This window comes from Hyaena hyaena, unplaced genomic scaffold (genome assembly GCF_003009895.1).
Source record: "Hyaena hyaena isolate Hyena2069 unplaced genomic scaffold, ASM300989v1 scaffold_413, whole genome shotgun sequence".
NCBI lineage: Eukaryota > Metazoa > Chordata > Mammalia > Carnivora > Hyaenidae > Hyaena > Hyaena hyaena.
Window position 1 is genome coordinate 1,192,326 of NW_024081047.1, and position 23,695 is coordinate 1,216,020.

Below are 23,695 nucleotides of genomic sequence, written 5' to 3' on the forward strand. Positions count from 1 at the left end.
TTGAAAGTTTCAGGAAAGTTATTAGCAGAGAAGTCCTGTAAGTCATGAGTGGCAGCAGGGGCAAGGACAGGTGAGGCGGAACTTTTATTGTTAAATACGTCTTGGGCAGCAGTGACCCTGGCTTTGGACAGGATTCCTTATACTTATCTTTTCCTCCGAAATCTATTGCAAAATGTAGAGTTTCAAGTGCTCCCAAGAGATGGTTATGTCAGTGAGAATGACAATTTCATGGTGGAAAGTCTGTGTGATTGGAGTCCACTGGGAGTCAGTTATTTCCTCATGAATGGTTTGAATTTATTTTGGGTCAGTCTGAGTAAATGTCAAGTGCTTTTTCACATGGTGCAAGTGGGCTCTTCTGTGGGCACTTCCTATGAAACCGAGATATCATGGCAAAGATAGGGCAGATCCTCAGTCCTTCATGGGCAATTCCCCAAATACAAACTCCTCTGACAACTCAGACTTTGTTTTTACAACTTCATTGGTGATATTATTGAAGCTGACCTGGGGTGCCTGGGTGGCTTAGTCGGTTAAGCGTCCGACTTTCGCTTAGGTCATGATCTCGCGGTTCGTGGGTTCGAGCCCCGCGTCGGGCTCTGTGCTGACTGCCAGCTCAGAGCCTGGAGCCTATTTCAGAGTCTGTGTCTCCCTCTCTCTCTGACCCTCCCCTGCTCACGCTGTCTCTCTCTCTCTCCTAGAAATAAATAAAAATATATATAAAAAAAAAATGGAAGCTGACCTGATGTGGCTATTTGGAGTTTTAACTAGTTCTACTTTGTACACTGGACTGTGGAAATATTACTGTGTGATTACACATGCTGCCCTAGAGCCTGCCAGGAGTGTTCTATGTGCGACATGTGCACAAAAATCAGAGCATTGCTGAATTCCCAAACACTCTGGCTATAAGGGACTCAGAAGAGGGATTTAGGTCTATACTATATAAATAATTGTGTTGCTACTACTAAGTAATGATATTCTTTCATGAAACAAATATTTATTGTATGCATACTGTGACAAGCACTGTGATGGGATGGAGTATACAGTCGTGAGGAAAACATGTACAATCCCTGGTGTCTAGCTGGGGAAACAATCACATGCACAGCTATATAATTATAGACATATCTCTGTCTATCTGTATATCTGTGTGTTAAATATATTTATATATCACATGTATAATTATATATATTATTGTATACAATACATCATATACATATCAAATATATGCTTTATATAATTATAGATAGATATCACAGATAATCACACGTACAGGTATATAATTACAAATTGTGTTAGATCGTATGAAAGAAAAGAACAGAGTTCAGGAAAAAATGGGGGAGGGTCTAATTTAGGTTGGTGGGTCAGGCAGTATTTGAATGAAAACCTGAAGAGTTACTAGGAGTAGACAGGTTAAGGGGGTGGGGAAAATAGCCCATCTAAAGGAAGCAGGTTGTGCATGGGTACAAGGCAGGAAAAATCTTGGCAAATGTGAAGAATAGAAAAAGACCATATGCTTGGAGGCACGGCAAGTGATAAGAAACTAAGATGAGTTGAGGACTTCGATGCAGCAGAGGCTAGTTTATTCTGAGTAGGCCATGGAAGAGACAAATGTTATTCTATTTTCTAGGGAGTGATATAATCAGATTTAATTTTTAAATCATCATTCTTTTTTTTTATTTTTTAATTTTTTGCCTGTGGGTCCTGGACACAAGGAATTAAATGATCATTCTGTGATATAATAGGAAATCTAAGAATAAATTGGAATTGTGCAAATTGAAAAAAAAAAGCATCAGATGAGAGATGATGAAGGAAAGAACAGAGTGAAGGAAGTGGAAATGAAGAGAAAGAGATGGAGTCAAAGTTTAACTTAGAAGACAGTCCGGACTTAGTAATGGATTGGGCCACAGCAGTTGAGGGAGAGGCTTGCTATTTCCTGGATGAATGGAGGTGTCATTTGCCAAGAGGAAGAAGACTGGAATAGGAGTGTGTTGGTTTGGACTGGGGTGAGGGGAGAGCAAGAGTTCTGTTTTAGACACATTAAGTTTGTGATGTCCGTATGATATCCAAGTGGACATGTGAAGTAGACATTTGGATACACAGATCTGGAGCTGAGATATAAATCTGGAGGCTATCACTTTGAGAGTTGTAATACAGATGGATTTAAAGCATAGGAACAGACGAGGATACTTAAAGAGTAAAGACAGAGAAGAAGTTCAGAAGCTGACCTTCAGCCTTGTTGAGGAATTTTAACATTTAAAAATCAGGTGGAAGAGGAAAAGGCAACAATGGGGACTGACAAGGAATGGCCAGACTGGTAGGAGAGGAACCTGGTGGCTGTGGCATCAAAAAAAAGCCAAGGGCTTCTGGATGGCTCAGTCAGTTGAGCATCTAACTCTGGATTTTGGCTCAGATCATGATCCCAGGGTCATGGGATCGAGCCCCATGTCAGGCTCCATGCATGAAGCCTGCTTGATTCTCTCTCTCTCTCTCTCTCTCTCCCACCCTCCCTCCCTCCTTCTCTCTCCCTTTCTCTATCCCTCTGCCTCTCCCCCAACTAAAAATAAAAAATAAAAATAAATTGTTTTAAGTCCAGGGAAAAGGGGTTTTAAGAAGTGAGTGCTCCTGCTAGGAATTTACCCAAGGGATACAGAAATGCTGAGGCATAGGAGCACATGTACCCCAATGTTCATAGCAGCACTCTCCACAATAGCTAAAACATGGAAAGAGCCTAAGTGTCCATCAACAGATGAATGGATCAAGAAGATGTGGTTTATCTATACCATGGAATACTACATGGCAATGAGAAACAATGAAATCTGGCCATGTGTAGCAACATGGATGGACCTTGAGGGTGTTATGCTGAGCGAAATAAGTCAGGCAGAGAAGGACAAATACCATATGTTTGCACGTATAGGAGGATTAGGAGGAACTTGACGGAGGAACAAGGGGGAGAAGAAGGGCGGAAATGGTGGGGGAAAGGGAGAGAGGCAAACCATGAGAGACTCTTGAATGCTGACAAAAACTGAGGACTGATGGATGTGGGGGGGAGGGGGGGATGGGCATGAAGGAGGGCACTTTGGGGATGAGCACTGAGTGTTATGTAGAAACTAATTTGACAATAAACTATTTGTAAAAAAAAATAAAATAAAATAAAAATGTTAAAAGAAAATAAAAAAAAAAAAAAAAGAAGTGAGTGCTCAAGAATGTTGAATGCTGTGAAGAGGTAGGAGAGAAGGGATCTGAATGGCTCTTCCTTTTTGACAACAAGAGAGTTAGTTGTGGCCTTTGCAAGAGCAGTTTCTGTAATTGGATTGTGGTAGGTCAATCAGTGATGGGGTGGGGTGGGTTTTTTGTTTGTTTGTTTGTTTTTGTTTTTCTCCAGAAGCTTAGTTGTGAGGGAGACACAGAGAAACAGATAAATAGAGATAGGAGCAAAGAGAATATTCAAAAGATAAGAGCTATGAGCACAGCCTGAATGTTGATGAGGACTAATGAGGAGAGAGAAGAAGATGCTGAAGATGCCCTGGAAAGAAGAGATCCAAGGAATTGAGGTCACTGCTTACTCTGTATCAGGGTACTGTGGTATCACATCATTAGCCCACTTTAATCCTTACAATAGCACTACGAATAGATATCACACTTGTAACATCTCATTACAATCTACATGGCTAGAAGTTCAGTGAGAATGATTCCAGGCTTTCTCATGTTTACTAGAAATATCCTTGAAGTTCAAAGGAAAGTGCAGGTGTTTCTATACTGCTCCCATTGGTTGTCTTCCAGTCACTGCCAAGTTTGCTCTGAGCAGGTGCTTATGCAGTCCCTTCCTCTCTTGGTCTTCTCATTTCCTTGTCATTCTCTGCCCTCTCCCTCAGTTCTGACTATGTTATTGTACTACTTAGACCTCTATTGGTAAGTTCTCTTTGCATTGTATCCACCATTCTTGGGAAGCATCCATAAAGTCCAACAGAAGTTAAAATCAATCAGTTCACATAGTGCATCTTGGATTTATTCACTTAATTAAATGACTGTTGCATGCTGAGTACTGTACTACACAGTGGTAAACAAACAGACATGGGGTTTATGATCTAATGTGCGTGAATGGATAAGGGAGTGCAAATGCTTAGTGAGTGAACCAATACATTATTTTAAAAAGATAATTTCAGGGGTGCCTGGGTGGCTCCGTCGGTTAAGCATCTGACTCTTGATTTCCGCTCAGATCATGGTCTTGGGGTTGTGGGATCAGTCCTGCATCAGGCTTAGTGGGGAGTGAAGAGTTTCTCTGTGATCCTCCCCCAAGTGCATGTGCTCCCTCTTGCTCTGTCTCTCTCAAATAAATAAATAAATAAGTTTAAATAAATAAATAAACTTAAAAAAAAAAAGACAATTTCAGGTTATAATGAATCCTATGGAAAAAATAAACCAGAGCATTGTGATGGGGAACTGAATGTTTACTGCAGATTGGGAGGTCAGAAAAATTCTGAATATTATGCTAAAAGACCCCTCTCCACTGAGAGTGAGGATGGACACAAAGAGAATCCACCTTGACCTACTGGGGAGAATGAGAAGAAATCAGAGGAATGAAGGTAAGGGGACAAGGTCCAAAGCCCTAGTCTCATTTCACAGATAAAGATGCTGAGGGCAGAATTACCTGAACTGCTCAAAGCCCTTTGACTTAAAAGGAGTAACATTATGATTCCAGCCTCTGTCTAGTTATTTTCTGAACAAAAGCACCAGTTCTATGCCTACAATATTCCCTGGGAAGCCTCATACAGACTGATTTACTTGGCTCTACAAGTGAGGCTATTACCAAAATAAGCATCTTTGGGCAAAAAGATTTATGTGCAAAAGCACTGTGACTCTTTTGGAGACAGTAGGAAGTGTCAAATCAAGATTTTCCCTGCCACACCATGTCATCATTGTGAAATGTCATTTTTTTAGACAGGTCTTAAAATTCTGCCAAAGGCCACTTAGTCTTTGCCTTCTCTTCTAGGAAGGAATGTGCCTAAATTTTCCCAGAAAGATGGGTGTTTCCTTCAGAGAAATAGATTGCTCAACATTGCTCAGTGGCAGCCAACTACAGATAATCACAACAATTAAGGCAGGATTTTTTTTTTTTTTCATATTCTACCAAAAGTATTGCATAGAAATCCAAGGCTCTGCATGGTGGTCTGTGCTTCACCATTGCTGGAAAGGATCCAGGAATTGCTATTGCTTCATTGGTGTGGCAGTCCCTCCAACGTTCCCACCAGATACCTGGGGAGCGCCGTGAGGTGTAACTGTGGACCCTGGCCTGGGAAAGTAGGGGGAGGTGCTTCTTTTGGTTAGTCTTTTATCTTGAATACAGTTTGGGGGACTATAATGAACATTGCCTATATAAAGCCAAAAAATAGCCTATCTATTTTAAAAGAGAGAAAAGGGAATGAAATGATAATTACATGGTTAGAAAATTAGATTTATGAGGAAAAATTAAAGAAGATGGGGAAAGATGAGTAGAAGGTTGAACAGACACCAGCTCCAAGATTGGTGCTTGTTTCTATTTCTTCCCCATCTCTGGGCAGGACCTCAGGTTGCCCTGAAAATCCTCTGGAATACCTTAAGGAATCTCCCTCAACTCTGCTTCCTACCTCCGTTCTATATGTCCTTCCTCTGGTGTCCTCTTTCCTTTCTCCCCCATTTCTTCATGCCTGGTTTATTTCTCCTAACGGAAGCTTGTAGTTGTCTCATTAAGCTGTTGTTTTCTGGCTGTCTACCCTTTTCATAAGAACCATTTGCCACTCCATCTAGTGGTTAACTAAAAGAAGACTATGTTGGTTTCTGGCACATACATTTGCTTACTAAATATTATTTGAATCAAATAGTCACAGTATCTTTGCCATGACTATCTTATGTTAGTCTGGTGCTTCATGAGTGAGTGACACACACAGAGAGAAAACAGAAGGTCTCTGTATTCACACCAATTCCCAGTAGCTTGATTTTCCTATTCCAGCTCACATCCATGAAGATCTTTCATCAGTTTTCTCAGACTGGTGTATTAGTTGGGACAGGCCAACTGCTATGACAGTTGTCAAAATTTTAAAGTTGAAAATCCAAAATAAAAATGTGTCATTCACATTCCAACCTTAGCCTGGCTGGCTGGCTTTACTGGGCAGATATCCTTCAAATAGCAATGTAGGTTTTAGATCCTTTTTTTTTTTTTTCTTTAAATTTTTATTTAAATTCTAGTTAGTTAACAAATAATGTAATATTGTTTTCAGGAGTAGAATTAAGTGATTCATCACTTACATATAGCATCCAGTGCTCAGCATGACAAGCAAGTACCCTCTTTAATGTCCATCATGCATTTAGCCCATCCCCCACCCATCTTCTCTCCATCAACCCTCAGTTTGTTCTCTATGGTTAAAAGTCTCTTATGGTTTGTTTCCTTTTTTCTTTTTCCCCCCTTTCCACATGCTCATCTGTTTTTATTTCTTAAATTCTACATATGAGTGAAATCATATAGTATTTGTCTTTCTCTGACAGACTTATTTTGCTTAGCATAATATACTCTAGCCCCATCTATGTCTTTGCAAATAGCAAGATTTCATTCCTTTTGTTGGCTGAGTAATATTCCAGTGTGTGTGTGTGTGTGTGTGTATGTGTGTGTGTGTGTGTGTGTATACCACATCTTCTTTATCCATTCATCATCAGTGGACATTTGGGCTTTTTCCATAGTTTGGCTATTGTTGTTGATGTTGCTATAACATCCAGGTGCATGTACCCCATCGAATCTGTAGTTTTGTATCATTAGGGTAAATACCTAGTATGGTAATTGCTGAGTCATAGGATAGTTTTATTTTTAACTTTCTGAGAAACCTCCCTACTATTTTCCAGAGTGGCCGCACCAGTTTGCATTCCCACCAACAGTGCAAGAGAATTCCCCTTTCTCCACATTTAGATCCTTTTTTTGATCCTTAGACTTCTCCATTCAATCGGCGCAATGGGAAAAAAGAGAGAAAGTGTATATGAGGCCTGGAAGTAGTATATGACTATTCATATACTGTTTATTCTATTCATATATTATTGACCAACACCCAGTCACAAAGCTACATCCAATTGGAAAAGTGGCTATGACTTGTCACCCAGAAGTGTACTTGGAAAGAAATGAAAAATCATTTGGTGAACAACTAACTCATTGCTGGTCCAGATGCCATGAGTGAGTTTCTGTTTCTATTAATCAAATGACTAACGAAAATGTTAAGTTAAAATATGGCAACCATAAAGGGTATATACAAAGTTCACAAAGAAAGTTACTATTGGGAAACCATTACATTTTGATGTACAGAGCTAAGGAAATGAAGTCAAACATATAAAATTATATTGAAGGTTGAAAAAATATATATGGTTGATATACCAGAATTGTGACACCGCCAATATATTAAATGTTTCCATGACAAAACAATTAGGAATATTATAGTATCCACTGAGGACAATTCAGTCACTTTTTTGGCAGTTAATCCTGCCATTTTTTCAGGATATTTAACTGCTTCCCATTTCTCTCATTTTTCATATCTTCAAAAGATGAAAAACCCTTTTGTTTTATCTGCTTACCTGTGTCGTCATGAAAGAATGAATGAACACATGAAAGAATGAAGAAGAAAGGAGGGAAGGGGGGAGGAAAAATCATACTTAGTACATAAATACACACACACTTATTTTTACATTTTAATGCTGTTTTGTTAAATAATTAAGCCCAATAAATTTTGAGATTTTTCTCCCAAGTGTGAAAAAAAATACACAGGCAGAATTTTATTTCAGTATTTGCTTTGGCATCAGGCTTAATTATTTTTCTTTTCTTTGAGTTATGCCAGCTTATCCCTCTGCCTATCAGCATTAGCTCCTAGTGCATGAGTACTATGGGCTTCTGGTGGAATACACATTAAAAATAATGAAAGAACAAATAATTTCACAAACACCAACACCTGGAGGAGGTTAGGGAAGAAGAGCAGAGCCTGGTGTGAGTAACTAAAAACATAGCTCTGAAACAGATTAAAGATCAAAGAGCCCAACTTTTTTAAAAATGTTTTTTATTTATTTCTGAGAAAGAGAGAGAGAGACACAGTTTAACCAGGGGAGGGGGGGGTCAAAGAGAGAGGGAGACAGAATCTGAAGCAGGCTCCAGGCTCTGAGCTAGCTGTCAGCACAGAGCCCGACGCAGGGCTCAAACCCACAAACCATGAGATCATGACCTGAGCTGAAGTCAGACGCTTAACCGACTGAGCCACCCAGGCACCCCCGAAGAGCCCAACTTTTTCCAAAATCATTCAACCTTTATACAATACCATCATGGGAGCTATGTGACTCATTGAAATGACATCATTGGGTGTGAGGATGGAAGGGAAAGGAAGGCCTCAGAGCAGAACAACTAGTGGCCTACACTAGCCATCTGGCAGATTTGATTTTGAAAAATCTGTTGATATTTAGGAAACTAGAGCTTAATGTCTTTCTCTACATTCTTTCCTTCCTCTTGTACAGAGCAACTCCAGTGTGAGAAATCCTATGTGAGACACTACCCAGTCAATACATCCTTTTGAGGAATATCAATTAAGATTGTCCAACAGTTCAAGAACCTCAATGTTGACTATCCTTCACAGAGGAGGCTGAGTAGCTCCTGTGTCTGGAGGGCATGGCCTGAGGCAGCACTGATACCTGGGAACAAAATGGAGAGCCATCTTTGGAAGCTCTGGGCCTTGGATGGAAGATTCAATTGCCTTAAAAGGGGAGTGCCCAGGGAGATGTGTTGGGTGAGTCCCATCTCTTGCTTACCTTCCACCTCAGAATCTCATTCATCCAGTCAACATTTATTGAGTTACAGATGTGCAAGACAATTCGGACAACTGAGTAGTGTGTGAGACACAACTCTGCTTTTTAGGAATGGACAGCAGCTACAATATAAGATGGACAGGGCTATCTGAAAGAGAAAATTAGGAACTGTAGGGTGATGCACCTCTCTCCTGGTGAGACTGGGGAAGTTTCAGAGAGGAACCTGCATATTTGCACTAGGCTTAAAAATGTCAAACTTGCAGGCGCTTTAGGATCTGACCCTTTACCTTGTAGATGCCCAATTTATTTTACAATCTGTCCTGAAAGTTACGTAGTTATAGACTAGGCTTGCAGTAGAGCCAGATACACAAATTTAGTGCTCAGAACCACTGCAGCGTATTCCTCTTCAGGAATCTTAGGCATCACTAATTCAGATTCCCCTGTCTCTTACAGTAAGTAGAATCACTCCTGTGAACCCAAGTGGCCAAATATTTAAGGCATGCCTGATTCTACTGCCCCTGTGTGAATCTGGTTTATGAAAAAAATAGGAAAGGCAAACCCAGGATCACATAAATTATTAGCAGGGAGATTTGAGTAAAACATAGTCAGAAGATCCATTGTAAGATATGTTAGGCTAAATGACTTGTTTTTCAGTGCGTTCACATGAAAAATAAGTATTTATCCACAAAAATGTAAGACAAATTGTTCAATAAATTAATCACAGCTATATTTCAGACAAATGGTTGGAGATCTGTGTCTGGGACCAATGTATCACATGTGCTCCCTTTTACTGTCAACAAGTTAGGATTAGTCTCTCACTCTGATGGAACAAGGATGTAGTTATTTACCTTTGTGTCAGCTCAGAGTACCTAGAGCTTTTTCCTCCAAAGAACCAGGGAGATGTTCAAGGAAGTCCCAATACCGGTTGGCCCAGCTCTGCTTCAGGAAATCAAAATGTGTTGGCCCTGACTTCTGTCTGTATTCATTTCTATGCCTACAAGATTCTTTAATTCCCTTTGACATTTGCAAACTAGATCTATAGCCACATTTTCATGGTTGATTCAGCAGTAGCTGATTTGGAAAGCACCTTGAATGTGACATCACAGAATACACATTTTTCTAATTTAAAATGGCCCAGAGAAAAATTATAGACTGGAAATAATGGAAAATATTAGAGACTGAGGACCTAAAATACCTTTTAGCTGTAAGGTCTGGGAATCTACATAAGGCATAGGATTAATTTTTGTTCATGCCTTCCTCACTCCTAGCCCAATTCTCTTTTTGGAAAGGTTTTTAAAGAATAAGAGCTGAGTGCTTCAATGTCTGTCACCATTTTATCTGCATTTTCACAAGGTTTTAGCAATCTTGTGAGTCATCTCTTCCTCACCTCCCACAAATAGCGTGGGTTAAGTAGAGCCATGGGAATTTTTTTAAAAAGTAATAATTCCAGTGCTGGAATCTAAAATGACATCATTTACATTAAACACACACACACACACACACACACACACACACACACACACACAGTGAATGACTTACCATGTAGCTACCTGTGAGTGTTCCATTAGGCAGGTGCCAGTGATTTGTGTTTGGGGTAGTAAGTATCCTTGATCTTCTGCTGTTTTGGAGGTAGTGTTTGAAATCAGAGTGTGTTGGAGAATTGACCTCATTACACCATATGTGCTGAATCACTATCCTACAACTCTTGTCCCCAAGGCACAGGGCAGAAGGCACGTTGTCATTGCACTGTCATGGAAATGTGTGCCAGTAAAAATCTTGGCAGGCTTGTGCCACATTTTTACTGCTGTTTCCCATTAGTGTTACATTAATGTGATCAAGAGGATAGTTTGTTCTGTCTCTGTCTCTCTGTCTCTAAACAATCAAATGCTTTTAAAATCTTTTCATTTGAAGCTACTGATGTAATGACTTGCCTTGCACCATCGCCAGGGGTTTGACTGTCCTCTAGCGGCTGTTTTGAGTCATAGTATGTTTCAAAAAGAGTTTATTGTTTTGTTTATTGGGTCTCAAATAAAAACCTGTGTGCAGGGAGTTATCCTTTAAGGATGTGAGCTTTCATGTAAGCTTTCATGCTTGAAAAAAAACAAGAGAATAATGACAAATTTTAATCTCTATTTTGCTTCATCTTTGCTACAGTTTGAAAACCCCAAACCATTGATTGTAACGTAAGGTAAATTAACCCACGTCTGTGCAGCCTCCATTAATGAATGCAATAGTTTAAGAATACTCATTTTCAAAAAAAAAAAAAAAAGAATATTCATTTTCTGAAGAGCAAACTACTTTTGTCTGCACCACTCGATTTAAGGGAAAACTACTTCTGGAATCCTATCCAAGCTGTTCATACTCAGAATAATTTCTACTGCCACTCTAATTATCAGCCAGGATGCTTATTTGTAATCACCAGCTTTCAATAATTTAAATAGGTAGTTGTTCAGCCAACTATTTTTATTCAAAATGTGACAAAAGCTAAAATTACATGTTGAATTTTATCCAGATGCTGTCTTCTTTTAGGACATGCCAACTGATGCAGAGTGATTGTTCATTTTCTTATAACATGTCAGAAGCACATCTTTATTTCATGAATCTAACTATCAATCCAAAACACAGTCTGCAATTTGTGTATCAGTTCACTTGCTTACCAGACCAGCAGGCAGGACATTTTAAGACTTAATTCAGTGTGCTGAATCATCAAACATAACCACACCTAAGCTATGTTATTCTTCAGATTTTAGAGATGAGCTTTTCACTGTCTAACTGAATTTCAGCAGGGATCATTTTGGTGTTTACATTGTTCTCCAATAATAATAATGGCCACTTTGAATAAACTTGTCAATATGGCTCTAGCTTCTTAATATTTCTGTAAAGACCATTAAAGTCTCTTTGTCTAAATTTTTAAAAATGTTTTTGCATACAAAATGGACCAACTTTTTAATCTCAAAAAGAACTTAATCAGACAGAATCTAGATTCCTTAAGAAAAAAAATTCTACTGTTTGAAACTTTTTTTTAGTCCAATAATTACCACCTTCCATGTGCTGGCAAAGGGGTTCATTCTGAAAAGTCCTAAAGCTGCAAAATTGCAAAATTGAAAAGCTAGGTTAAAGGTTTTTCTGTTTTGCCAAGTCCCTGGTTTTGCACCGAGAAAGTTTCAGGGTAAGCTTGTTGCTGTCCTTTGTCAGAGTCTTTGTTCAAAAAATGTCTATGTAATAAACTATTTTAAAAAATGTCTATGGAGTGGGTAATTGCTGTCAGCGAATACAGATACAAACAGTTGCCTCAGTGCCACTCAGTGTCCTTCTGTTAGTCCCCAGACGGTCCCTTCTGTAGATCCTCATTGTGGGTTTTCCAAGTTTTCAACCTTCTCATCCAATCCACCCCACAACTCACAGTACTCAGGGTCACCAGAATACCCTGGCACTTAGCTCAGAGAGGAAGGAGAACTCTTTACAAAGACTCCTTCAAGTACCTTTCACTCAATTTGCAACCTCAGGGGCAAGGAGACTCCTCTGATTTTGCAAGACCAGTCCCTCCATCTCACTCCTGTTTCCTCAGAGCCGTTGCTCTACCCTTGTCTCTTTTCTAGCATACTTCTCTAGTCTCCCACTGGTCACTGACTCAGTTTGCTCAGCATGTAAACCTGACATGATCTCTCCCAGAGGATTGGTTTAGGATCCATCAGAGTCCAGGTGAAAGCTCCCAGTTCCTTCCTGAACGCAGAGGCCACAGGTGACTCCTTGGACAGAGCTACCATGTTTTCAGTTATGTGGCCACCCAGGCTTCAAGGGATTGCATTATGGATAGGGGCTGTAGCCAAAGGCAGCAGATGTAAGGGCTGTAGCCAAAGGCAGCTCAGATGTGAGAGCCAAAACTACATGGTGTCTGAATCCTGGTTGGATTCCTGTTTGCAAGCAACAGAAAATGATTCTGGTTAATTTAACCTTAACAGAACATTTACTGTTAAGATGTCATTCCCAATATGTATTACTGTCTGAATAAAAGTTTTACTTTGAAAGTCCATAAGTTCCTTCCTTACCAAAAGTTAAGATTTAGTCACTGCTCAATGTTATCACTTCTAATATCATTGAAATTTGAATGAAGGGAGGGAGACTTGTCTGGAGAATACCAGGTTGCAGCTGGAGAGAGTCCCACACACATAAGATAAAGCCCAGGTATAGGAAAAGCTGAGGCATGAGGTGAAGTAGGGCTAGGGAGGCAGGTAGAGATGGAGTTGGACTGACACTTGAGTGGTGTGTTGGAGGTGGGAGGAGGGAGTGGAGAACACACAGAGGCATCCACCACGTGTGAGGAGGAAGAGAGGCCAATGGGACTGGAGCAGAACAAGGGAGAGAGCAGAGGCCAGAGAGGTGATAGAGATGATGGAGAAAGATTCCAATTATTCATTTGCTTGGGGATTACATGAAACGTTGGCATGCACAACGCATGCTCAGGGAGGGTTGAATGGATTATCTAATTGTAATAAAGAGGGATGTATGAGAGTGACAGAATAGTGGTCCCTGGGTGTCAGGTGGGAGAGTAACTGCCATCATCACAGCTCCAGATGAGCCAGGGTGAGTAGGACAGGGAGGGGATGAGGGCCCAAGAAGTAGGGCTCAATCCAGATTGTGGCATCTCTCTCCCATATGAGCATTATGTTACACAACCCAGTGCCCAAAATGCATGCGTCGCCCAGTCACCTATGGGATCATTCACCCACATTTGTTTTCTTTTTTGAGAGAGTACAAGAGGGGCAGGGGCAGAGAGAGGGATACAGAGGATCTGAAGCGGGCTCTGTGCTGAGAGCAATGAGTCTGACGTGTGGCTTGAACTAATGAACCATGAGATCATGACCTGAGCTGAAGTTGGACACTCGGCCGACTGAGCCACCTAGGTTCCCCCACACACAATTTTTAAATGTCATTTTCTCTGCTTTTGACTGCTAGGTAAATTTTGTCAATGATGATTTCCTTCATTTCTGGGCCTTTTATGTTTGTAACTATGACTTGTGTTGATTAATGGCTAAACACTGTATGAAAATATAACAAAGCATTATGGAAATTCCAAGTAACTAGATTATTTTTTGCTTTTGTGACTCAGAATTGGCAACTTTACAATTTGTGTTTTATCTCTTTTGGATGATTACCTTGATCAATCAAGCCAAATAGAAATAAAGCCTACTTTAGGTGGGAGTGGGGGCATTGGCAAGTAGACTTTGGCCAACTAGAGCTGACAATCTTTCAGGGCTAGAAAAAACCTTGTCCAATTTCTTCATTTTGCAAATGTGGAAACTGAACTTAGAAAGGCCAAATGACTTGCCAAGGCCATCCTGGGGGAACAGAAATAAGAGCCATGCTTCTTCCCCTTAGTCGAATCATTATAAAATCAGTAATATTTGGTCAGACAGTAGAAAAACTCTGTTCTCTAAGCACTTGGTAAGTGGAAGTGGAATTTTTTAAAAACTTAAATCAGGTTTTATTGACCTATTCTTCGTGTATAATCTGCATTCCAAAGGTCTAGGGTCTATTTTGAGAATCCATGAGGAATTTGGGGAAGATAGTGAAATGGTCAGATTTATACTTTAGAAGTTAATCTAGCCAGAGTTACTCCTCAGTACTGCAAATACATTTTAAAAACTACATGTATTTAAAAAATATTTATCACTGCATTTTTATTGACTCAAATTAATTTTATTGGTGTGATTTCTGTTTTTGACTTGTACCAGAAATATATTACCTTTTTGCTACTGTCATATTATTTCCAGATACCGCTATTTCTTTCTCCTTGAATTGACTTGGTTCAGTGGAAACTTGTACTTGAGCGCTTATAATGGTGAGTGTCTCTTTGGTATCCTTTATGCTTAGTGGAATCTTAGAGCCCAGTATAATGCAGAATAAGACACCTGTGACTGTGCACTTATCAGTCAGTAGAGGCCCTTTAGGAATTCACTTCAAAGTCAATGTGATATACCCTGTACTCATGTATTCTTTGATTCATTGCTATAGGATGAAGCATTGCTACCTCTCATTTTGACTTATGATATCTGGAATATTAATTCATTTATTCTCTCTGTGTGTGCATGTGTATGTGTTTGTGTGTGTGTGTGTGTGATGCTGTGGGGAAAATAAAAATAGTGTTATCTCCTGATTGTGTCACCTTAGCGCCTGCTATTTCTTATAGAGCACGAGTAGTGGGTGTTTATCACTTTTGTTTTTGTCCATCCAAGCATCAGAACCTGTATTCCATGTTTGGGAAATGTCCTCCCTTAGATGCCTTGCCAGAGCTCACCGTAGGAGTGCTGGTGACAGTGACTCCATCTTTGGCCCGCCATCTTGTTCATGTTTACTCAATAACCTCTCCTCGAGCTGCATGTTTCTTTCCTTGGAGATTAATATACAAACCTTAGAAATGCCTTCCAAGATTGGGATGAGGGGAGCTGGCTTTGGCCCCCCATGAATCTGTTGGACTAACATAGTCTGTCCCTCTCCTGATGCATAGGGGGTGCCACCAGATCTAATTAAAGATTAGCTGTCAATTAGGTGCATGCAAACCCTTTAATCTTACTACAGTCCATTCCCCTCAACCTCCATTCCCTTGCTCTTTAAAATCTGTAGAGCAAGATCTGGACTTTGCTGAGAATAGTTGTGTACCAGCTGGATCATTGCCTGCCTCATCTTCCATCAGTAAGTTATTCTGAATAAAACTCTGTGTAAACTGTATGGAGTCACTTACTCCATTTCTAGTCTCAAAGTGCCTTATCCATTTGTGGGATACTTTACTGTCCCTCCCCTACCTTTAAATGCTCACCTTTCCAGGCTCTCTATAGTTCGGGCATGGATCTAGGCTCTGCCAATCAGATCTACCTGCTCTCCAGACTGTGAATCAGTAAATAGTGACACCAGGAAGCAACAATCATCCAGAATATATTTGGACAACATTTGGGTTTGGAGACAGCATACACAACCACATTTGGTTCCTGAGAGGAGTATCTTTACTTGACAAGTCCTGTGGCTTGCTTTTGGAGATGTTTTTCTGGCTATAAAATCCCTAAGTTTGCATCTTTCGCCCTTCCAGAGAGTATGAGAGCTATTCAACACCTTTTAAATTATTTACATTTCTGTTTTAATTAGCTGGCACTGGTGTCTTTTATTTGCATTCAAAAGCCCCGTTACATACACCTTCAGAAAAATCGAGGGGAAAATAAAATTTATCACCTGTCTTTGGAGGGGGTAAGAGAAAGTGGAAGTCAAGTTGATATTAAGAAAATAGACCTGAGAAGCCATTGAAATTAGTGGGAGAAAACCCAGGTAATCAAATTATCTATTGTCCTTTTGAATGATTATCCCATTGAAGGCTGAAGGCTGGTTTGTGAGGCAAAGTAATTGCTCCAACGGAGCAGTTGAATGTGAGGAATTCAAGGTCTGTGGAGCATAGCAGTGGATAGTTTAACAGAAGAAGATGGCAGACTCAAAGTCCTTAGCTCTCAGCTCAAAGCACCAACTGCAAATCAGTCACTTTCTAAGATAGAAATGTATAATCTCTTTAAGCCACAAGGCTGAGACGATTGGAACCTGCACTCAAAGATTTATCCTTTAAGTTGTTTATGCCAGTTTATAACTTTCCTTAGTCTTATACAGAAATTTACATTTTAACCAGCAGGATGCTAAGTGGAGGTCTTAACATGGGAGATGTGTGGGAGGCGCTGGGTTGCTCAGTGTTCAAACCATCAGACTCCACTGCACTCTGCCCTATGCCCTACTCCCAGAGTAAGCATGCCCCAGGGCCCATTACAAAGTCAGGCCAATGGAATTGCAAGATTTATTAACATATTTGCAAAACTCTGGGTCATACAATGAGAGAATGAATTCTGCGGATTGTTGACCAATGATGGAAGAATGTGAATTAGATCAAGAAGACTATATCAGTACTTGTATATATACCTATATGCAATTCTGTACTCAACTGGGGATGATTTAATTATTTTTTATAGTCTGCTGATGAACTTGGACTCAACAATGGCTCAGACATTTCTCATATAAGATAGAGGAAGAAATTAAAAGACTTAGAGATGTAGGGAAACAAGAGGGAATTTTTTGTGTTTAGTCCATTTCCTTAACTCTTGACTGTGTCCCCAAGGCCTCCCTAAGCCATGCACTGAGAAATTCATTGGTGAAGAGAAGGTCTATAAGAAACTCCTGTAGGAACTTTTAGGAAATGCCTGCAGAGTCTCTTATTTGTGGACCTACAATCCAGTGAGAGGAGACACAGTTGAAATGAACTCTGATTTACTCTGTGGTACTAGAATCCCAGACTGGCAGAAGCCATACAGCAGGATGTTAATATTGGAGACAGTTAGGGTTTGAGTGGGTGATGGAGAGTAAAGATGAGTGGTGGGCAATCACAGTGGTCTGACTCCCAAAGATTTTTGGTATTTGCTGATCAGTCATGAGTACTCTAGAAATTAACTATATGTATAGCCCACCAAGAAAACATTTGATTTGTAAAACAGTACCAACATCAACCAACCCCCCAATATCTAGGTATGTCAATCAAAGGTGCAATTTGAATCACCACTTAAGAAAGTTGTGGCCTTTTGTCCAATTTCCAAACTTAAATTTTAGACATAAAAAGGAAGGATAGGCACTCTTGAAAAAAAATTCTGTGATAGATATCACCAGTGTGCATTTCTTCTAGCCTTCTGCCAAGGGACCTTCAGCTGTGGAGATGGCCCTGCAGTGGGGGAGGGAAATGCTTGGATCTTTCAAGTATAACACAGCAGTTGCTCTGAGCTAACACTAATTCCTGAGGATCCAGAGCCCCATTGTGACCAGTCAGTCAGAGTGAGGGCTTATGAGGGTCAGGTAATAAGTTCAAAAATTTGAACTGAATCTACCTCAAAGGAATGCAGTCTCATCTCTATTATTTTACTCAGGTCCTGATTTTATGATTGGAATTAAAAACCTCCAGCAACTGCAAAATTCCTATGTTGATTTTCTGACACATGGAGTGAAAATTATTATGATAAGAATTGCCTAGTGGAGACCCCTAGGCTTCCTGGTGGTGTTTAAAATATCATTCATTCATTCACCTATTCAGACAATTTTTATAAATTACCTACTACATCTCAGAGCCTATGCATGGTAATGTGTTAATAAACAAAACAAAAATTTCTGCCTTAGTGGGGTAGAAATATTAGAGAAAGAAGACAAATTAATAAGTGAAGTATATGGTATGCTGGTAGTGGTTAGTGCCACAGAGAAACTAAATTAGAGATGGAGTGACATAGTGGGCTCACCTCATTTCTCAGAGCCAACTGGAATTGTAAGGGGATGGGGGGTGATGTGGGGGTCCTGGGCTGCTTGTGTTGGTCAACGTACACAGTTTGAAGGAATAATGAAACAACATATAACACCAAATGGATAAAATAAGAAACCAAAAACTGATGTCACATGGTAGAAGGAATTAAAAAGTCACCAGCAGGGACTGAGAAGGTGCAGGGGTGTTCATTCCCTATCTGATCTCCATTTAATGTGCCCTGTGGCAGATGGCAGAGGAGGATGGACGCTGGAGAAAGAAGTCTTTGTGTTTTGATATTAGAATTCAAGCTGAATGTGCAACAGAGAATCCAGCTCCTGGGGGTGATCAGTAGGTACCACGTTATATCTTTGAGTCCTCATTCTGACACTGTGAACCTTAGCACTGACAATTTTGGCATTAATTTTCAAGTGTTTAGCAGCTCAGCTAGTCTCCATGGAGTGGTGCTAGAGAGTCAAGGACTATACAGTGTTTGAATATTATCAGCCCTAAGCTTGATTGATTGTTAATATTGTTTGCTTCATAAATGGCTTCTCTTTCCACTTAGTTTTATCATCATTAATCAGTAGATAGCCAGCTGGATGTTGGTGTCTAAACTGAAATTAAAATCTGTTTGTTCAGGATGGTTTCATGGAAGTTTAGTATAACAAGAGAAGAATGATTTATGCAAAGGTTTATCTTTCAGTCCATTTGTTTTCAGAACCCACCCATTTGATTATATAAAGTGAATTAGCTTTTGTCCTTGAGCTGAGTAACTTTGGATTTGATGCCAAGCATTAAACTACAAAGCAAAGATTTCCTCCTATCAAATGGTGTTGTTAACAATATTAAGAAAAATGATATCCATTCACTGTTCCTCAAAATATGGCTTGGTAGATCTGACTTATTCACATTAATTAAAAATTTTTTTTTGTCTAGAAGATTTTTTCTTCTGTCATAAAATACACATATTTATTGCAAAAAATCTGGAAAATTCAGAAAAGTGGAAAGGAAAAGTATTAGCTTATGAATGCTATGTAAACGTATATACTAATGCTTATCTGTAATTTAATAATATTCATTTATCCATACAACCCTACAGATGGAGTGTTTTCTTTGGTACTTAGAAAAATTTAGTAAACATCAGGATAGAATATAGCAATTATATGGCAGTTGCTCTCAGAGACTATATTTATGAATTTTCTTTTTATATTGCTGGTGTTTTTAGTTTGCATTTTTTAGCATCGTGGTTCCTTGAATTCAGCCCATGTGGCATTTCCAGGTTAGACAGGACTGGGATGCTATTTGGATTATGTGCAGACACAGCATGTCAGCATTCTATTTTAGGGCAAAATCAATCTGCTCAAATAACTGAAAATTTATATTTTAACTTATCTCTTTGCAGTCACAAAAACCTTATGACAACATGATTAGATAGTCTGGTGGGAGTACAGAAAGCAGGAAGACAGGAGCAAAGAATTTTTTGGTTTTATAAGACATAAATGATTTATCTGAAAAAAACTTGTATGGGACTTTGAATTTTATAGATATGATCTCATTTTCGAATGGAGAGATAACAGGAACATTTGCTTATTCAGTCTATATGTATTTATTGAGTGGCTGCTGTGTACCAGCACAAACGACTGCAAGAAAAGCACAGCATGGGCTCAATCGGCTAAGCCTCCGACTTCGGCTCAGGTCTTGATCTCATGGTTTGTGGGTTCAAGCCCCACATCAGGCTCTCTGCTGACAGCTCAGAGTCTGGAGCCTGCTTCAGATTCTGTGTCTCCCTCTCTCTCTGCCCCTCCCCCACTTGTGCTCTGTTTGTCTCTCTCTCAAAAATGAATAAACATTAAAAAGAAATAAAGGCACAATGTGGCTGGAAAACAATGAAGGAGGCATTTGATTTCAAGATTCTTGATTATTTGGTTATATATCATAAAATGATAATTCAGTGACGGTTTTATTATGATCATAAACGCTTTTATTTGTTTTAAGTGCTTTAACTAAGGCATCATCCCAAACTATACCAGATTGTTATAAGATTAGAGAAATTAATTACCCTGGTCTGGGCTCTTGTATAATTATTTAACAGCTGACTTCATTTAAAATTTCTGCTTTACTTTTTCTTTACATTCCAAACATGTGTGCTCATGTGCCATGCTCACATACACACAGACACAGACACAGACACAGATTTTACTATCCAACCCCCACTGTGCCTTTTCCTCCTCTTCACTGAGGCAAAAAATATTCTACCCACCTTGGTTTAAGCTGTGTATTCAACAGACATATCCCTGTTTGTGCCTTATTTCTTCAGGAAGTTTTCACGATTTATTACCAACAGTTTTTTGTTTATTTACCTTATTTTAACTCTAAACTACATCATACTCTCATTGTACTCTCAAAATTATAAATATTTCTCTTGTGTGCGTATATCTCTACCATCTCTTCCACATCAGATCATAAATATGTAAGCGAGCCAATTGTTACCTCAAACAAGAAGTATACAGTGATACCACTTCTACTGCCTTTGAGTACTGTATTAACGAAGTACCAAAAGGAGTCGTATTATTTTACTTAGGGATCTCTTATTTACAACGAACAGACGGACTAACGTGTTCTATAAGGACATAATCAGGGATTTCACGGGAATCTGAGAAGGGGAGCTAAAGCATACAGCTGGGAACTGGATGCCTCTTGTGTATCACGCACTGTCTCTCTGCCTGTTGCTGAGTCTTTCTCTCTTGTGACTTGTTTCTCTTTCCGTGTATGTTGTTGCTTGTTGTGTCTGTGTCTGTGCACTCAGCTGCCTTTATGAGAAATCAAATTTGACAGCAAAGCCACATGGCCTGGATTTCTATCTTGCTCTTCCACTTATAGCTTGCAACAAGTTTCTTACTTCCTTTGTGCCTCAGTATTCTCATCAGTAAATGGGTGGTGGTGGTGGCAAGTTGTTAATACCAGTACTTACTTTGTAGGGTAAATGCATTAAGAGAGTGAAACACCAGGGCGCCTGTGTGTCTCAGTGGGTTAGGTGTCTGACTTCGGCTCAGGTCATGATCTCACAGCTGGTGGGTTTGAGCCCCGCTTCCGGCTCTGTGCTGACAGCTCAGAGCCTGGAACCTGCTTCAGATTCTGTATCTCCCTCTCACTCTGACCCTCCCCTGCTCATGCTGTCTCTCAGAAGTAAATTAAAAAAAAAAAAAACATTTAAGAAAAAAGAAAGTGAAACACATAGCAAGTACCATATAAATGGTGGCTCTTACTATCTATACATTTAATTTTCATTTCCTTGTAACTTCAGTTGACTGTGCACCATCATGGTTGTCATGATACTTCCTACAAGATAGTTTGATGCTCCTGTTAACTCAGTCCCACACTCTCAAGAAAGGAATCTCTTTGGCTCAGCTCATCATTTTAAACTGGGCCACATTGGTATTGGTTCCTGGGAGGCCAGTGGGCAGGCTGCCTTTTAGCAAGTGCCTTGCTTTGGTATAATCCTATATATCGGGGTTGAGGGTGGAATTTCTTTTACACAGTATGGCTGCTGTCTCTTACCAGGCCAGTCAACTTCCCAGTTTCTAGTGGAAGAAACGGTGGGCAACAGACACCATAAATTACTGGCCAAAGATGTAAGTGAATATGTTTTTGCAAATATTGATTGGATTTTTAGTGAGTTTTATAAATTGTATTATAATTTTTATAGATTTTATAACCTCAAATATATAATACATAGACCTCTTACTATTACTAAGATGACCCATTAAATCTGGTAAAGACATGACAGTGTTATGGAAGGAGTACAGAGCTTGGAGTCAGGTGATCTGGATGAGTTTTGGTTTCTACCCTTACCTACTGGTTAATCCTGTGCAATGCATGGTATCTCTTTGAACATCACTTTCTTCATCTGCAATTAGGGATACAAAATTCATTTCACAGCATGTAAAATATCAGTTATTATTATAAATATACTACTTTACAGGGAGTAGCATCCCTGGATAGCGCCTTTACTCAGCATTAGATTCGGAAATAAAGAGTACATCATGATAACAATAAATTAAAAAAAAAAAGTCTTGTTAATGTCTGTATTTGCCAGATTCAAAAGGTTAGCAGCAAAAAGAAAAAAAAATCAATGATAGAGTAAAGATAACAACGGAGCATAAGTGATATTGAAGAAGAGAAGCTCAGTAGTAAGCTGGAAATAATAAAATTCCAGTAGTTTCCTTAGATCAAGGCCGTAAGCCTCATAAAAGAGAAAAGAGAACCATTTGGAAGATTTGAATACATTGTGCTCACATATATTAGGTCTCAGTTTTACTAACCTCATTTTAAAAATTGCAAAATTAACCTAATTTCTAATGTTCATATTATTAGTAGCTCAAGCATACTAATACCTGGAACTCTGATGGACAACCAGCTTATACCAACTGGTTGAATGTCTAGAGTATGATTTGAGGAATACACAAGGTCAAAGTACTCTCCCAATAGATGGCTGATTCTTCTTGAGAAGACACTGGACTCACTTTGAGCCAGACTGTCTGTGTTTGGATTCTACCTCCAAAATTTACTAGCTTAGTGATTCACACTCTCATCTTTAAAATGGGATAATAAGGGTACCTCATAGTCACATACTCCATAGGTTTGAATGAACTATAGTTAAAGACTGTACAAATATCAACTCCTATTATGTTAATGAGACAAGAGGAAAAGTCTGGAGAATGGAATCATGCCTTAATGAGAGATGTGTGTTTGTGAGTATGTATGTAAGTATGTGCATAGGGAGCAGCCAAAGAACATCACAAAGAATGTTAGGGGTAAAAACAGTGGGAGTGGTAGAAAATAATATGAAGATCCCACCCAGAAGGGCAATGGGGTGTCAATTATTAGTTTTCCCTTTCTTCACAGCTTTGCAAAGAATCATCCAGTCAGCTACTGATAAAAGCACTTTTACTACTGTGGCTGCCAAAGAAAGATTAGTATAAATCCTTTCTCTCATCTTACAGCCCATTAACCCTTTTGTTTTGTCACGGGAGGATTTTCTGGTTCCCTATTCAGTTATTTTTTTAACAGTTCCATTTATTTTAACAATGCTTTTTTTTTTTTTTTTTTTTACTAAGCAATAGGAGTATAAAGTTTGTTCAAGGTAAATCTTATATCTGTGTAAGAAAATTTGATGACTGTGAAGATGTCTCAAGAAATTTTGATGGAAGTAAACATGTTTATTCTTGGACTGTTAATATCACTGCTCTATTGGATGTTGCATTAAAGTGGAATGTTAAATGATCTGAGAACTCATAATCCTCATTCTTACCATTTGGACATTGATAGCCAATATGACCACTTAGTCTTGATGTGACTTTTGCAAAGATGATCGTTCTGTGAATCATTTAGAATTGCATTTGTTTGTTACTTTCAATAAAACTCAATGACAACACTTGAATCAACAAAATGCATTTCTCTCCCATTAATGCCTGGATGTAGGCATTCCATGGCTCCAATGGCAGGCAGTTCTGCTTCTTGAAGTGCTCAGAGACCCTGTGTTGGTGTTCCTCCATCCCATGGCCTCCGTTTCTTTTTTCTTTTCTTTTTTTTTTT

General features: G+C 39.3%; 1 protein-coding gene across 5 annotated transcripts in view; it reads left to right on the forward strand.

Moving 5' to 3' along the window:
- The window catches only part of SCEL (sciellin), a 232,539-nt gene that overhangs the window by 59,324 nt on the left and 149,520 nt on the right, over positions 1 to 23,695 (forward strand). For 4 of the 5 annotated variants that reach the window (XM_039252454.1, XM_039252453.1, XM_039252457.1 and 1 more), the window contains 4 exons: positions 7,833 to 7,987; positions 8,506 to 8,774; positions 14,568 to 14,635; positions 15,418 to 15,486. The gene's annotated coding sequence lies outside the window, so the exon portion shown is untranslated. The remainder of the gene's footprint in view (positions 1 to 7,832; positions 7,988 to 8,505; positions 8,775 to 14,567; positions 14,636 to 15,417; positions 15,487 to 23,695) is intronic. The other variant, XM_039252456.1, reaches the window with a different exon arrangement.